A 13,362-nucleotide genomic window follows, 5' to 3' on the forward strand; every position below is an offset into this window, starting at 1 on the left:
AACAAAATAAAATTAACATATGTTGTCTACAAATTTATATATAAATACTTCACTGAAAATAGTTCGACAAAATTCACAGAATTAACGTTACTCATGCAACCTTGCTTTGTTCCCCTTCAATATCAACTTGAAAATTCGCTCATGCTTTGAATTGCTAATACTATTTTATATTTTTAGATAAAATTGTATGTTAAGCTATGCAAATCGCTATATTTTCTCTTTATATATACACTTGTTAGATATTTGGGGAGAAAATTACTAGAATAAGAAAGTAATGTTAAAAAACACATAAAATGTAATTTGTCCATAAGAAATCAAAATAAGAAAATTTTTATGAATTTCTTTCGTATTTAAGACAATTTTGTTTCCTAATTTTTTGCAACTTCTTCTATTCAAATGATCAATACAGACTCGTTTTGCCCTCGTTCATATTTGCTACATAAGCGCCACCCACTTCAAGCCCTCTTTCATTTTGTAAAGTAAAGACTTCAGGAGAAACCCTCTTTGGCCTCAGAATTTAGTTTACTTTAAGTAGCTTGAAAATGCTTAGATTTTGTGTTTAAAATCAAACCTATCCTAAAGAGATTACATTTTACATTATTACAAAAATATGTAGAAGTTTTGCATAACGAGTGACGATGAGAAGAGAAGTCCCGAATTGCGCGCCTTTTACATCACTTTTTAAACTTATATACACACATTATGTGTATTTTCGATTATGTTTCACTATACGAGTAAAAATCCGGAAATTTTGGAATGTAACTATTATTTTAATTTGAAAAATTAGGAACTAACAAAATCGTGATTATAAAAAATCCTATCAATAAAAAGAAACAAATTTAATTCAAACTTATTAAAACATTCCAAAAATAAATATTACACAAATATGTTTAAAAATAACATTTTTTGTCTATATACTAATTGATTTGATATAGTTAATTTGTTATTGACTAATATTTTCTATTATATATTTGTTTTATTATATTTCTTCTAATAATATTGATTGAATTGTAAAATGTAATACAACAATATGGAATAAAATATTATTTGTTTTTTTTATGATTACGATATTTGGATTTGATTGGATATAGCTTATCAACGAAAACAAAAAAAAAATGCACTAATCGTCTGTGAAAGTGAGAACACACTAAATAAATGATATTACTGTACGCGAATTTTTGTGATATGTATGAAATTTCTTTGTGCTCCGAATTCGCAATTATTTTCTCGTTGCGCATTTAGCAAAAGTGATTCTCTATTTTTAGCGACAGCGCAATTTTTATCTTCGCTTTATCTATAAACTACATAATTTTTTTTCATTATCTCGCCGTTCCGTTTCGCTAAAAGGAATGAAACAAATATAGATAGAAACTTTCATTTTTATATAAAAAAAAATACATGCACACATATGTATTCGTATATAGGTAACGTCCATTTGGTTAAGCTTTTTGGGCTTCGACTAAACTTTTCAGTTTCTAACAGCAAAGAGCAACAACAAACAAACAAAAAATGTTAATCAAAGAGTGAAAGCGAAAAAAAAAATGTGCACGTAAAGAGGGATAAAAATATAAATAAAACGCGAATCGGGAGGGAGGAAAATCCGGAATAGTAAACTGCTCGTGGCTAAATGAAAAAAAAAAACAAAATAAATAAAACGGGGAGAGTCGCTTTATGCGTTTGAAAGCTTTTATATATTTTTTTTCGGATTTCGCTTTATGCGGATTAAAACTGTACGAATTTAACTTTTAAAAAAATGAATTTTAATTGCATCAAATTCGAGTGTTCGATCTTACGTACAAATGAACGTGCGAGCTGTGCGGATTAAAGCTGTAAGAATTTAAGTTTAAAAGAATAATTTTAATTGTATCAAATTCCAGTGTTCGATCTTACGTACAAATGCACGTGCGAGCTGTGCGGATTAAAACTGTAGAAATTTAAATTTTAAAAAAATAATTTTAATTCTATCAAATTCGAGTGTTTGATCTCACTTACAAAAGTATGTGAGAGCTGTGCGGATTAAAATTGTACGAATTTAACTTTAAACAAAAATGAATTTTAATTGTATCAAATTCGAGTGTTCGAGCTGTTTGAATTAGAACTAAACGAATTTATCTTTAAAAAAATGAATTTTAATTATATCAAATTCCAGTGTTCGATCTTACATACAAATGCATGTGGCAGTTTTTTAATTGCATCAAACTTAACACATTGATGACGGCATGACCCACCATTAATTATGACCGTCATTAATTATAAATAATATTTTTGTTGCTAATTTTGACTGAGTATAACCTCAAATATCTTAAGTCAATTACAAATTTCAAACGCCAATACATTTCTTATACATATTTTAATAATTCTTGAAGCAATTTAGAATAAAACGTAATATTGTGACATAATTTAGGTATACTTTCCAAAATAACTTGCGAAACGCTTCTCAGCTTCTAAGTAAGACATTATTTCTGTTTAAAAAAAAACATTGCTAATTTCTTCAAATACAATACAAGCTTAGAGCTTGAATATGCACAAGATGATATATTCGACTTGAATAGAAATTGCAATGATCAATTATTATTATTTCTTATTATAATACCTATAGCACTTTTTCCGCGTTTCAATAAAATTCGAACCCTGTTGAGTATATTTATTGAATTTAACAAAACTAAAATAGGATCATTCAATAATAGATATGTTTATTTATTTTTATGAACATCTTCAAAATATTTGATACACAGTGTCGCTTGATCATAACACTGTGCGGTATATGTAACAACTTTCTTTGCTTTTTTAGCGGCAGTTGCAATACCTTCCCGTGAAGATATTGTTTTATACCATTCTCTACATCGCTTTCTTGTCTGTCTTACTGTACCAGAATACGTTTCAATGAAATGTTTTTGATTTGCTTGCATCTCCGTATCGTCATCATTCATTAGTTTATCAATATTTTTTTTCTCGAAATTTTAACAAATCATATTTTTAGCCAGTTCCCCATTTTTTTATATATATACCTAGCATTTTCAATTGATGTCCCACAAATTAATTCTATTATAATTTTTTTATTCCACTTAACACTTCTTTGTAAACAGTTATAATACGATGTTATCTGATCAGAAACATCAACTCGTTTTTTTGCACACATGTGTATGTTGTTGGTTTTTAACATGGAAACTGGCCTTTTATCAGTCCATTTTAGAAATTTTACCCCATGTCGGTTTATCAAGCTCCTCGTTTTTGTTTTTGTTTTGCTTCCTCAGGTAAAAAATTTCTACTAAGTTTTACAGTACCACATAGGTATGTTGACTTTTTTAGTAATTCTTCTGCTAAAGGTACACTTGTATAAAAAACTGTCTGTAAATAATGTACGCCCTTCATATTAACCAATCTCATTACAACGTCATGAGAATGTCCTTTGTTAATAGTTTCATCATTTTTTCCTGCATACACTTCTAGGTTGTAAGTGCAACTGTGTGGATTAGAACTATACGATTTTATCTTTAAAAAAATGAATTTTAATTGTATCAAATTCGAGTGTTCGAACTTACGTACAAATGCATATGCGAACTGTGCGGATTAAAACTGTACGAGTAAGTAATTTTAATTGCATCAAATTCGAATGTTCGAACTTAGGTACAAATGCATGTGCGAGTTGTGCGGATTAAAACTGTAAGAATATAACTTAAAAAAAAAGAGTTTTAGTTGCATTAAATTCGAGTGTTCAAACTTATGTACAAATGCATGTGTGGATTAAAGCTGTAAGAATTTATCTTAAAAAACTGAATTTTAATTGCATCAAATTCCAGTATTCGAACTTATGTACAAATGCATCAGTTTTAATTTTCTTTATTAATTTGTTAATTAAGTTACATTGTATTATTAATAGATTTGTGGCCTTTTGTCAGCTTTTGCTCAACAAATGCATGTGCGAGCTGTGCGGTTTATAGCTGTAGAAAATTTAACTAAAAAAAAATAATTTTAATTGCATCAAATTCCAGTGTTCGAACATACGTACAAATAAATGGATATGCGAGCTGTGTGTGCAGATTGCATCTATACATGGAAGGAAAGGTGAAACCAGTCAAGATAATTTTGGGCGAATCGAAAGTTCACATTGCATTTTCTGCTCTGTTCGGTTTTCTTCTCTCGCAATTTATTTTTCTTTCTCTCGTCGCAGACACAATTATTTCGTTATAAAACGGTTTATCCCACTTACGTTCTTGTTGCTGCTGCTGCTCCTCTTTTTTTTTGTTGCTTGTACTTCTTTTTCCTCTCTCGAAACCTTCCCGATTGGTCGGAGTTATGTAAAACCGTCTGCTTTGTTTCTGCGCTCTTTAGAAATGCACATAATTTCGTGTACGTTTATGGTAAAAAAAAATGCACATACACGTCGTATTTTCTTAATATATTACGAAGTGCAAACTGTTTCATCAGCAAAGAATAAACATGTAAAACATGTATTTACTTTTTAAGTAATTGCAAGATCAAAATTTATTGAAAATTTAAATAAAATTACAGTTTTTTTCTAAATTACAAATATTTTATTTTTTCGTTAATAAATTACTGCTTTTCTACTTTATAGGAAAATGCATATATAATTTAGTATTCGTTTATTTGAAAAAGATGTGCTTAATAAGTAAAGAGAGAAACAAATAAAAAGAAAGCAAAAATTTATGTTCGATTATTGTAAATTGATTTCTTGTTAAGATAAAGCTACTAAGTAATTTCGACTTAAGTAATCATTACTCGATGACCTACAGGCCAAGGAGATCCGGAGTGTCTTGTAAATTGCATATAAACTATTTAATTTATTAAACTATGTTGTTGTCATTTCTACCTTAAAACACCGACACAAACTTATTATTTTTTTAACTCAAAGTATTTATATTTTTTTGTCTATAGAAACAATTAATCATCACTATTTCTGGAAATACATTTTTATTATCTAAATGTCATTTTTCTAAATAAAAAAAATAATCTTCTACTTATCTATTTATCTATATATTCGATTGCCATAGATTGTCTTTAATAACTGTTATATACTGCAAATTCAATAGGTTTTAAATTTCAAAATTTGCAAGAATTTGTATTTTTTTTAACTTTATACTACTTTTACGTAATTTTTATTACAATGATATAAATGTTAACTAAATTTTATCAATGAATCGAAAATAGAATATTTTTTGTATTAGATTGAAGAAAATTCCTTATTGTTTCAGAAATATTTCATTATGACATAATTATTAATATCATTTATTAAATGATACAATTTCAAAGGTTAAAATGTAATTTAGACCTGTTTTACATAATAATTATAAAACGGTTTATTGATTAATAATGAATAAGTTACTAAAAAAATTGGTGAGTTTTGAAAATTTCTACTCTAAAATTTGATTTCTCAATTACATAATTAACTTACATCACATAATGTTTAAAATAATATATAGATGTGTAAATATGTGAATAATATTTTGATTTTTAAATTTTTATTCCACATTTTCGACAAAGTTTGGTTCAAATTATGAAGAATATAAAATAATTTGATTGCGAAAATTTTTTTTTTTTCAAAAAATTGCAAAGATTGCAACATTTCCATGAGTGGAAAGTTCAATTACATTAAAGCAAGTATAGAGAGGAGAGAAAAAAAGGAGACTCGTACAACTGTTTATTATATATATATAAATATGTTATATACATTTTTTTTATATATTTAAACAGCGAATGCAGCGTCTTATCTATCTACTTCTCAAGGTAACAATTGTTATCTCTCTGAGCTTTATTTATTTTTTATTTTATGTGGGTCTTTCTCATTGGACTAATCTCTAAGCAAACTAAATTTTGCAACTTATGTGCATAAATATAAAAAAAGTAAACTGCGAGACAGACGGAAAGAAGAAACGAAAGAATAATAATCATCATCATTTACAAAAAATATATATAAAGGCGTAACAAAATTAAACGTTATAATTGAGTCATGTAAATATTAAAAAAAATAAAAACCAGACTATAGTGAATCCGGATTGATTGAAACCTATGTTATAATTTTTTAACTCTTTGTTACCTGAATATTGTTAAAATTAAATAAATAAAAATTTTCTTTGGATTTCTTTTAAAACATCAAAATTAAGTTTCCCATACAATTTTAAGCTTAAATCATATAATAAGTGAAATATAGTGATTTAGATTACAAAAACGGATCAATTTTCATATATATTTGGTAATAATATTGTTTTATAAACTTTTTTCATGGTATTCTGCTATACAATGTTTCTATTTGTTACAACATAAAAAATAACGTATACAGAAGTGATGACTATTGCTTGAATGTAGGTTTATAATCACTTGGTGTTTCCAATGGCAAAACAAATCAGTTTTGTATACAATATAAAGATTACATTAAAGTACTAACAAGTATTTAGATCTGTTTCACGTCTCTTTATAATTTAAATAGTAACATAAATGTGTCAGTACTTATAATTCCGATTAGTCCGGTTTCAAACAGTCCGGAATAAACAAAAAACTTGTGTTGTGTTTCCATTGGGGTTGCTTATATCTCGGTAATCGCTCGGTTAAAAAAGTGGCAATATAACAACAAGGACGTGTGGGCTGCGTCGCATCCTTTTTTGGTCCTTTTGTGGCGTACGCTGGTCTCCTGCTCTTCGGCGCCCGGCGAAGCGGAAGACACACTTCCATTGCCGTTCCGTTGAGCCCATAAATAAAACTCTCCCATTCAACAACCAGGACCTGCTGCATTATCATACGCATTCTCTCTCTCTCCCTTTTTTTCACTGAAATCCCAACATAATCATTCGATCTCCATTCCGAAATAGTTAAAATTGAATGTAATCGATATTTATACTGAATCCTAACTTATATGTATGTAATAATATTTTTTTGCTGCTGCTGCTGACTACACGCCCCGCATTATCTTATCAGATAACCAAGGATTAAAACTTAATTAAATTGAGTTATGGTAGGTCCAAATCGGACGGCTATTTGCACATATTTTTTCGTGTGCCTCAGTCAAAACAATATTGATAACGATGGAACACGCAAAAAAAAAAAATTATTTGTATGTAGATGTAGTGTGGCACTCCATTCAGTATTATTATATTGTGCATTCTGACATAATAGATCTTTCGCGTTCGATGAATGGAATTCAAAATGGGACTTCCTGCTCTCCAATCCAGGAGACGGATCCAGTTTCTCTAGGTCCTGAAGGGATTCTAATGAGCAGATGGTCTTCGCAGAAATAAATAAATTAGCGATTTCGCTGTTGCAGAAGAAGGGGGGGCCTTGATATGTATGCGAAAACAAACGCTGCGAAAGGGGGCTTTCGCAAATTGCCATGAATGGCACTCGTTTGAGACTCCTCTATGTGCTAAACATTATTTTTCGACCATTGTCGTACGAACGGATTTCTTTCTCTCAGTAATTTATGTCTGGATGTTTTGAGTTTTACGAGTTTGATAATTGTGGTTTGTAACTATGTAATATCATGCAAAAATATTATTATGTAATACATCGTATAGGTCACGTCAATAACCCTTACTGTTTTGAAACCGGACTAATCGAGGACTTTAAAAAGAGACATGTAATGGCTGTAAATCTATTTATACAAAATAATTTTGTTTAGAATTTATGTTAATTTTGTATAATTAACCTTTAGTTTGTTCAAAAAAATTTCAAACTGTACTATAGTGAATCCGCACTGATAGAAACTGCACTATGAGAGGTATTGCAGTACTTTAAATTAGTTATTTGAAGAAATGTAATTATGGTTACACAAGAAAAATCTAGTAGGAACGAATTTCTTTCGCTTTGTAATTTATGTCTGGATGTTTCGAGTTTTCCGAGTTTGATCATTGTGGTTTGTAATTACATAATATGATGCAAAAATATTATTATGTAATACATAGCATAGGTTACGTCAATAACCCGTACTGTTTGAAACTAGACTAATCGAAGACTTTAAAAGGAGACATGAAAAGTCCGAATATTTAAGTATAACAAAATAAATTTGTTTAGAATTTATGTTTATTTTGTCCAATTAACCTTTAGTTTGTTTAGAAAATTTTCAAACTGTACTATAGTGAATCCGCACTGCTAGAAACCCCACTGAGGGAGGAAATGCAGTAGTTTGAATGAATTATTGGTAGAAATGGTTACACATACAAATTGTGTTCTAAAAGCATGTTAAATTGCATTAGAAAGTAAATAGTGTCAAAAAGTTCTTCAAATGTTTTAAGAAGTCTGAACATTTATGTATACCAAAATAATTTTGTTTAAAACAGCACTGATTTCAAACCGCACTATGAGAGGTAATGCAATAGTTTGAATTATTTTTTTGAAGAAATTCAACTTGTGGTTACACAAACAAATTTTGTACTAAATGCATTTTAAAATACATTAAATAGTAAATAGTTTCAAAAAGTACTGTGAAGATATCTTTTTACAACAAATAACTTTTATGATTGTGTAATGATTGTTTTAATGGTTATTTAATTAGTGGATATGATGATGTAATTACTGACAACAATAAGCTTAGACTGAGATTGAGTCAGTCATCCCACAAGGTACTGTTTTTGGTCCTTTATCACTTATTTCCTATCTGCATAAAACATTACAATTTAATTTGATATAATATCAATAAAAAAAATATATGAAACAATTTAAAACCTTTTATAATTTGCATTTAGATTTGTTTTTTTTATATATTATATTAAAATTTCCAATAAAATCCCAAATTTGCTAAATAATTTAGACTAAAACGGACTAATCTATAAGATATTATATTAAAAGGATATTTGAACATTAAGTAATATCTACATAACTAAACTAACAACAGATTAATTTAGTCATAATATATGGATTTAATCGAATTAAAGATTAAAACAAGTCCTATGAAATCTTTCAACTTGAGTCTGTTTATTTAATAATATTTTCGTAATTATTTTGTCCAATTTTTATTTCTAGGATTTATAAACAGGATTAAATTAAAATTATCAGCGAATTTGCAATAACAAAAACCGTGCATAGTTAAAATGGCAATAACAAAATTTGAAATTTAATGACAAAACAAAAAGTCTTAATCCAAATATGTATATTTCCTACACTCAAAACGTTATCTAAAGGTATTAAGTTAATAATACTTAATACGTTTTTATATAACGAATTTATTTCAAAAAAAAAATTTTTTTTTATGCAAAATGCGTCCTAAATTTGTGTGACCGCATGAAAATGTTTTGTTATTGGAACAACAAGCATTTATTATCAATCTTGGGTCAAAATTCCATAAAGTGGTTTTCAACAAAACACTTGTCCGTGCAGTAAACAAGTTTTCGATAAAATTTATTTATTTTTTGTGTTTCGTTTGTTTGTATGTATGTGTGTATTTTGTTTTCACTCGATTTATGTACTTCGGAGATGTCATCCAATTAATTAGTTAATTACGGAGTTATTATTCAATTTGTTGCAGCACTTGCATTCATTTATATATATCTACATTCCAAATGATGTATAATATAAACAAAAATTTAAATGTTGGATTTTGTTTGCAATTTCAGTAGTTGGACGAGATATGTAAATTGTAACATTAACAAATACTTGATAAAACGTTACTATCTTCTATACTATAGTATAGACAATACCTCGCATAGTGCGGTTGATCAGTTCCACCTAATGATTAAAACCTGAATAATCGAGGACTTTAAAAACAGATAAAATAAACAGCACAGAAAGAGACTTAAAACATTAATTGTAAGAACATTTTTTTTTAGGAAAGAATGTAAAAAATATTAAAATTTTCTAATTCTTTAAAAAACTAATTATATAAATTGTAACAATTGTGTTTCAAATAATATATAGAAACGTAAATGAAAATATATTCAAAATTAATTTTTAACATTTTTTTATGAAATAATAATAATTGTGTTATTATTATTTTCAAATTAATTAATGTACTTTTAAAGAAAATATACTGAATTTTCATTTGAGCTATAGATAGATTTGTTAATATATAATAATCATTATTTAAATTATGTAACAATAAAAAAAATATTGAAATATCTGTGTTTGATTCTAATATTTTATTTTGAAAGAAGTTAATTGAATTTATTTGTGAATACAATAATATAATAATTTATACTATTCTGTACAACTATAGCTCGCATAGTGCGGGTAATCGGACTGTTTGAAACTGCACCAATGTTAAAGAAAAAAAACGTTAATTTATAGAAAAAAATAAAGATTTTACATGTTTTTTTTTTTAGAATTTATGTAACTAATGATAAATTAATTACAATAGAATATTTTCCATAAAAAAGAATAACATAAAACACGTAATTTCCTTAATCATTAAGAATATAATTATATACATTAATTATAATAATGAATACTATTATGTACAACTATACCTCCCATAGTGCGAGTAATCGAATCCGCCAATATACCGGACTGTTTGTAATCGCAGCAAAGGAGACTTTACTTTATAAAGGATAAAAAAAAAATATTTCAAAAAAATAAAAAAAAAATATATATATAAATTTATCTTGTAATATAGAAAACTAGAACGATCTTAATGATTGAATTCATTTTGGAAAACTATAAGAATCAGAATTCGTTTCACAAAAAGCTTGATATTGTAGTAATCTGATGGTATGTACTAAATCTATATGCGATAAGAAGATTGCTTCCGGTTTGATGTTTGAAGAGCAGGAGCAGAGGGAAAAGAGACGATGGTTCGGGCATTTCGTGATTCCGTTGTTGAATCTTTTCAATTGTACGTAATTGAGCAGATGGCATTTGCAAAAATAAATTAGCAATTAAATGGGGGGTTTGACATAGGCCGGGTAAGGAGCAAAACGTGGAAGGAGGAGGAGAAAAAAAAAATATATGCCTGCACGTATTTATGTATATGGTTCGCAAAAATATTGTGCATGAATAGAGGATGAATAGAAAGATGAATAGAGGCGAGTTTTTTTCCCCTCTCTCCTTTTCTTCATCTACTTCTTCTCCTCCTCCTGTTTATTTTTTTTTTCATCCCCCGGTCATTATTTGTATGCAAAACTTTCGGCCATAGTGAAAAATTTCACATGAACTTTAGCTATGTACTAGAAACCTGTATGGCGCACGGAATATTAATCGCGAAATCTCTTTTCATCTCCGCCTTTGCCCCTCGCGTTGCCATCCTCCTACCCCCTCGCTGTTTTTTCCTCTGTTTAGTTGGCTCCCCTTCGCGGGGCACTTAACATCATATTGACTATTAGAGAGAGAGAGAAGGGCTAATGAACTAGAAGTTAAAAAAAAATGGAGAGAGAGAAAGCGTTAGAGGCGCGCATTCAAATGAATGCAATTTTTGATGGACATCGGAGTGTAGAAAAAGAGATGAAGTAGGAGGAGAAAAAAAAACAATTGCAGGGAGAGTTTAGGGCTGCAGGCATCAGCAGAAGAAAAAAAAATCACGAAGTAGAGCGACGAGGAGGGAAAAAATATCCGTCGCGCATAAAGAACCGGTTGCGTGCAAATACACTTGGTCGTAGACACGTAGGGGATGTTGGATATACACTTATTGTGCAAGAGCAGTCTTATTTATTTTTTTTTTTGGTGGAGAGGAGGAGGAGGGGATGTGTTCTTGGTTTTTGAGGCCTTGTACCTATGACAACTATTGCGAAGATTGTGTTTCGCGCGAGGGGAGGGTGTGTGGGGTTTAGGTATGAGACAATAGGATCGAGGGTCGCCAGACGTAGATAGACATAGACCTATACATAGTAGATAGACATAGACAGATTACGATTACGACCGCTTTTCTCTTCTATCCACCGCGAAAGACCGCCACTATTCATATTCTAATATTGCACAAAAATCACCATGCGAAACGCACAGATGGACAATGGGAGGACGATTCTTCTTCGCAAAACCTGATCATACTCTCTCTCCTCACCCATTGTTGACGCCACAAAAGAATATTTCTATTTTACAAATTATACAATTTTCAATATTGCATACCTGATAGACAAGACGGGCGCAACAAACGAAAAACCACTGCTTTTGCATGCATATTAACCACTTACGTTATATGTGCATAGTAACGTCTATTAAAAATTACAATACGAAACAGGATAATTTAATTCAAAAATTTAGAAATAATACATTTGATGCATAAATTGCAAAAAGAAGTAATTTAGTTTATAATAATAATATTAATTATAACAATACAAAAAAAACATATTTTAACATTTCTATACCATAATAATGAAACAAAAACTCAACTGCTACAAAGAGCTATTGACCTGATGTAGTTTATATTATTTTTATTCAATCAATAATTATAAATTTATATTATGAAAATCAATATTTTGGAAAAAAACTAATTTTAATAAAGTCATTAAAAGTCATCTAAATCATAATACAGGATGAAATTTAAAATATTTACTCATTTTGGACCAATTTGATATTATACTTATTAATAGAATTTAAATTTTAATTACAAAATTATTTATTTTTTTAGTACAAAACTAAGTTATGAAATATACTAACTATAAAATCAAAATTTTGGATTTTTTTTTTAGTATTTGATTATTTATAAAGTTAAAAAGAATCTAAATCATAATACAAGATGAAATATTTAGTATTTTTGGACTAATGAATTTTTTTGTTATTTAATTAAATAAAAATTATTAGAATTTTTAGATTGAATTATAAAATTGGAATAAAAATTGAAAGGTGATAATTAATTAGTATTTTAATTTGTCCACAGTTATTATTCAAAATGTAATATAAACGTTCATTTTTATATAATTTTGACAAAAAAATCTATAATTTAATATTACTATTACTTAACTTACTTGTTTATTTCATAACAAAAAGTGTGTTACTTAGAAATCATCATTAAATTTAATTGTAGATGAACGTCGATTTTGGATTTTAAGTTGTAATTAAATAAAAATATAAAGTATTTATTTGTTTGTTTGTAACATGCATTTGTTAATCTAAGATAATCTAAGATACTTCACATTATCTTAGATATCTATGTGTATCTCATTTAAGTGTAGACGTACCTGTATATATTTTTATTTCAAATTAATGATCTAGATTTAGATCTTAGTATAATACCTTTTTCTGTGAATTAAATCTATCATTATCTATAGTAGAATTTATTTTTAAATTAATTTTGATAATTGTTATTTTACCTTAAAAAAACTGAAATATTTATTAAAACCTATTATATTTTTGGAATATTAAAACTTTATTAAATTAATTTTGCTCATTCATGTTGAAATAAAAACAACAATATTCAACATAGGATTATTTGTTAAAATTAAATTAAAATGACAATTTTCGTTTAAATTAAATTTTAATTAAGGCCTG

Source organism: Nicrophorus vespilloides, unplaced genomic scaffold, assembly GCF_001412225.1.
Source record: "Nicrophorus vespilloides isolate i.1.1-1 unplaced genomic scaffold, Nicve_v1.0, whole genome shotgun sequence".
Lineage (NCBI taxonomy): Eukaryota > Metazoa > Arthropoda > Insecta > Coleoptera > Silphidae > Nicrophorus > Nicrophorus vespilloides.